Source organism: Platichthys flesus, chromosome 5, assembly GCF_949316205.1.
Source record: "Platichthys flesus chromosome 5, fPlaFle2.1, whole genome shotgun sequence".
Classification (NCBI taxonomy): domain Eukaryota; kingdom Metazoa; phylum Chordata; class Actinopteri; order Pleuronectiformes; family Pleuronectidae; genus Platichthys; species Platichthys flesus.
The window spans coordinates 7,415,375-7,421,374 of NC_084949.1; positions in this window are offsets into that span (position 1 = coordinate 7,415,375).

Consider the following 6,000-nt stretch of genomic DNA (forward strand, 5'->3'; position numbering starts at 1 on the left):
TCATTTAGAGCCTGATCCTGTCTCTGAGTCTGCATTCTGAGTTATTTGACAAGTGTGGTAGGTCTGACACCAGATTTCTAAACTACAGACAAGGGATTTCGTTCTAAATTTGTGTGCATTGATTACTTGATCAAATTGCATCAAACTCAGCATTGCATTTGGTGTGGATATGGTTTGCTTGATATGCATAAAGACAGTCATTTGTGGAATTAGGAAAAAGATGATTGTTAAAAGAACAGCAAGAGATAAACACTCAGAACTTTCTGTTTAGATATGATGTTGGTGGAGTAAAAGTAGTTTATTTCCACCACTCACTCACTACACCCACAACAATATGGCAGACTTACTGTCATCTCTTCTTTTCTCCCTCCTGTGCTTATTTTCAAACTTTTCATCTTGGAAGCCAGATTAGCAACTTGTCCCTGCATCCGTGTGTCTTCTGGATGGGTGCAGAGACTCTGTGGGTGTTGAGATTTGGCCAAGAAAAGACAAAGAAACGTTTGCCATATTAGTGGATTAAATATTCTGTCCGTAATAGGGGTTAATAATTGTACATTGATTTAAAATTGATTAAAGTTCTAATATCCTCCACAGATACAGCACCCCTGTTCTCAGGGAAACCAGAGAGAATTGTCTGTCCACTATATGCATTCATTATCTGTCATTCAATTTCTGTTGTGTCGCTCAAACAATATCCTCAGCCACCTCCATATTCTAGTTATTTGTAGATCTCCTCTACTTATTTGCTCGCCCCCTTCAAAAGAAGATATTTTCATCAAATATCTGGTTCAGTGGACTTGAGACAAATACATCTGCACAGCTGCTCAGAGTCCAGAGACTAATCAGACTACAAATTATTGGCCTTTATTCCCTCTACCTCTATGAAAATTACAGGTTTAAGAGTACTGCTGCGGAGAACAGGTTATTTAACCAGCCCTTTTGTCTTTCTCTCCCCATTCGATTGCTACCTGCCTCCTCCCAGCTGAACTGCATCATCCCTCTTCATTCTCCTCCTCTCTGTGTATAAACAAAGCAATACCTCCAGGGAATAAATCTGTAAGCGAAGGTTTGCTTTGAAAATTAAAGTCTCTTATTGAATCAAATGAAGCATGGACTCAGGGAAAGAGGATGGAAAAGGTCAGCAGAGTGAGAACATTTAATGAATATTGAATCCACCCACCACCACCACCTTTCTGTTTCACTCACACACACACTCACACACTCACACACACACACACACAAACACAGACCCAAACTAAACACACACCTGCAAGAGAGATGTTTAAATCAGAGAAAATGTCCCCACGTATATCTGTGAAAATCTATAAATATAAAAGCAATAACGATAACAATAAAAGTATGTACTTGCAAAATTATTCCGGTGAGATTGAATTTGTTGATCTGGTAACACGTTGTGTTATGAAAAGGCTGGGAAACAGATTATTTAAAGCTCTGCATTTTCTATTACAATGGAACAGACAAAGAAATCGAGTTTGTGTTCATTGATTTCTTTTTGAGAACATAGAAAATATAGTTGCTGTTTTTATTCTTTTCTCTACAAGATTGTGATCTGTTTAAGTCGAACACAAATCTCAAATGATTCCAGTCAGTCCAAAATGGATCTGCGTCCACTTGTGATATAGCATATGTGGCCTAAATATCCCAAAACAAATTCGGGCCACCTCTGGCCACTTTGGTTGATATGCACTATTGCTATGGTTTCATCATTCTATCCAATGGGTGGGCCAAAACCAATTTGCTAAGGGAGTCAATACATAGCGCTTATGCTTTACCTTTTCTCTTCTAGCTTGTATTAGCACATTAATGAAAATGTTTGAGGGTTATATTTTGAAGAGACAATAAATATTATCACAATTTTACATATTAATTAGTATTATTTGTTGGACTCTTGCTGCTTTCATCAATTTGTTTCCCGTTGGAATCTTATCTCTTTGAAAAAGCTTCAAAACAAAAGACAAAACTCTTTCCCTACCTGCTCAACACCAAACAGCCATTAACTGATAAAAACGGTGGAGCGTTTAGCAGCTGAAAAGAAACAGATATTTCCCTCAGGATTTGGCGCAGACCAAAACAAAGAGAGTGAATATTGGACCTCTATTTATCAAGCGGACAAAGACATTACTCCAGATGAATGCTAATTTTGCTAAGTGGATGTGTAGATAACCAATTGTTTGCTCACACATTCACCTGATCAGCTTAAAAGGTAAAAAAACAACTGATTAAGTATTTCTTCTACGTCTCCAGTGCCTCCAAATGAATAAAATTGATCAATTATTACTTTAAATTGAACTAGTTGTGTTTAGGCTTGTTTTTGTTTGTATTCTTCTTACAAACATTGCTGAAATAGCTCAATTGAATGAGATACTTTGTTCGGGATCTTTGGGACAGCACCGTCAGCGTCTCTTGTTCTTGATCATTTAAATTAGACAACACAAAGTTCAGTTTTCTAATTGTACCCTGATGGCAGATGCATCTCATTTACAATCAGGGCTTCTACTCCATATGTTGTCAATACTGTGTCTACTTCATACCCACTGTTTCTGGGATTCAATAAAGAACCTGACCCAACGTGTAACACAGTGAAATTTCAATTAAATCTCAAAACTAAAAATTAGCCTTAAGAGGAGGAGACAGAATCAGGCTGTACTTTAACATTTGATTCAAACTTCATCCAGACCTTTACTAAATAATTTGATCCACTGTTTCCTAAAGTTAATCTTGCTCTAATCTCCTCATACTGCGATTAACCGTGAAGAAAGGTCTTCACATCAAACAAGTGATTTGTTATAGTCATGTGATCCATTTGTGAGAAACATAATTATCACATCTCTGTTCACATGTCAATTGGATTTCATTTGTAAGACTGTAGGTTCATCTCTTGTGCAAAGCTTGGAAGGATAATTGATCTGGGTTTTAAAGGACTGTATTAGTGGATTTGCATGTCACCCACTAGCTTCTTCTCAGATATATTTGAACTTTAGTTATATTTTGAAGAATTCAAAAGGTTCAGGTTAAAGGTCAGACACAATCTTTTAAGCGGGGACTTGAGAAATGAAGCTTATCAAAAGTTCAGTATAGACTTGATTTTAGCCCAGGCTAGCCACAGTTCTCTTTCCCAGACATCCCAACATCGTTCTCCATTCTTCATCGCCACCCCCAGTGTGGATCATACACAACTAATCCATTGCTTCCAGTGATCTACCTTACTTAGAAAAGCCCAAGTCTGTTTCTCTAATTCATAGTAATTTAATTATAATTCACTCATTCTCATTCTCTTTTCATCATTTACACAAGTTGATTTTGATTGTGAGCTAAAAAAGAACCAAACCTAGTCAGCAACTGGAAGTTAAGGGATGAAGATTACACACAGATTTACTGTGACAATCACTGGAATAGTCGTGTTTGTTTAAACATGGACGTAAGAGTCATATAGCAGCTAAGGGAGAAGAATGTGTAACCAAAATTTTAGTTTTTTCAACTGCAGTGTAGCACCAGTAAATGTGTTCTGAATGATTGCCTACATTTTCATTGAAGCTGACTGTAAGACATGGGGACGCTGGCAGCACCGTGCATGATATTACACACACTATTAGGGCCACATCAACCATATCAATTTCCTATTAAAAATGTATTGCCTTTCCATGCCAGTAAGCTTTAAAATAGAAATCCTATAGCTGAATGGGAACCAGGGTCACCGACATAAAGGAGCAGAATCATTTACGGTGTTTTGTTCCAGTCTCTAATAGACCGGTACAATAGAAACCCCTCAGGATTTTTCATTTATAATTAACTGATATAATGAATGAATCCTATTAATAATAACATATGATATTAACCTACTATGAAATAGTAAGGTATTGTAAAATGTAATTCCCTTACAGAATACTTTAAGATCTTCAAGGTGACACGATAACTCATTTGACATTTCACATTTTCGGCTGTACAAGTGAAAAGTTGAAGGTCCCCACTGCTGACAAACTGGAAAGTGTGAGAACACCTGTAAACCAAGGACATCATGAAAAACTGTGGGTATGCAAAAACAAGTGCTCTGGATTAGATATACTGTAGATGTTCTGCATGAATGTGTGTGTGAAAGGTTGAATATGGAGTGTAGGGCTCTGATTAGAAGTGCTGCATAAAGGTAGGCCATTTACCATATAAGCATCAACAAAGGTGGTCAGCATGGTTGGCAATTAGGTGCATAGACAAATTTTGAGTTATGTACAAAGTCAGTCAGAGAAGCAAAGGGTGATGAATGAACCAATCACAAATATGTGAAAAACAAATCTGAAAAATTTGAAAGAAATCTCACGATCCCAGCATCTGAATATATTATGGCCCGACACTCCATCAAATCACCAGCAGCCGCCTCCCATGAGGAGGCTGGTCCTTGCTGAGCTTTGCTGATAAAGCAGGGGCGGATCCATCCAAAACCCTGTGGTGTATGAGTCCTGCAGAGCTGAGGATGAACTCAGTTCAGGACATGGATATCTGGCACATTTAGTTAGGACGTGACAGTCCAGAGACTATCTGCAGCAAAATTCAAAGCCTTTCTCTCTTGAGATCTCTGAAACAGCCTCCTCATCTTTTTCAAAGCTCCAGGTTGAGGTATTACAGAGAGAATCTGTAACAGAAATGAAAGAGGCAGAGGAAGAAGCTGACTTAATTAAACAATAAATCTGATTCTACTGAGACTTATATTTTATAGCATTAATATATCGGACATGTTCGTCTCTGCTATATTATTATTCTGCACTATGGTCTCAAATACAACCAAAATACATGGTATATTTCTTTTTTAGTTGGGTTGTCCGTCCATATGTTGTTACATAAATCTGTCAGTCTATTCACTTGCACTCAAAGATGAACTGATTTGTTTTTTGTGGTCGAAGGTCAAGGTCACAATAAACACATTTTTGTGAACAACCACAGAGAATGTCATTACATATGACACAAACATTCACTTAGAAAAAAGGATGTCCTGATTATAATAGGTCAAAGTTCAAGATACCTCACAAAAGTATTTTTTTGCCTGGTGAACATGGTTCAAAGGTCCAAGGTCACAGTCCATAACATCGGCCTTTAGGACATTTCCTGAGATTTATAGCAGTTGTCTCTTGGACTTGAAGATGAGCTGATATTTAAGAGGTCAAAGATCTAAAATAAATTGTTTTATTTCCCTCTATCAGCAAGCAGTTTTTGTATTTTAAGTCAATAAACATGCATTCAACTTTTTAAAACTTGTTCTACCCTACCACTGAGCATCTGCAAACAGCTATATTTATAAAGTTTAGAAACGCTTCTGTTGAAATGAGTCTGAAATAGCTGTTTGGAGGATTTTGAAACAGTGAACGTTCCATTAGTGAAGAGCTAATTCAAGCCGACTCTGAGTTAATGTGAGGTCTGCTCCCGTTGTTCCATGCAGTTAAATTAGCAAATGTAATAAGATGATCAATGCCTGTTTATTGCGGTCACTTAGGCATAATGACTGTGTTTGTTCAGCCAGTGATTGAATGTAGGCTTTATTTCATTATGCCTCCCCAGCAGCCACAGGACAACAAAACCTGCTTAAAAAAAAAAACACTATCTCACTGTCGCTGTCTTTAATTCTCCTTTCCCCCCTTGTTTTCTCGCTCATGCTTTGTTCCACTCCGTCTCTCTCCTGCGTCCCACTGCTCTCACACTCCACTGGCAGCCTATTCCTCTCTGTCTACCTAATGGAAGCCAAAGGGAGGCAAAATGATGCCGTCATCAAACATGGTTTATGTAACAACGGTGATACCGTGGGCTGTGTGCTGTGCAGTGGCCTCCCTCTGGCCTTATATCTCTCTCTCTCTCTCTCTCTCTCTGTTTCTTGATTTCCTACTCCCGAGACTCGGCGGCAGACACACAATTGCGCAGGCTCACCCTATGAGGCTCACACAACCAGTGACAACCAGAACAACACTCACTTCCCCGTTCAGTCCCTTTGTGATCCAT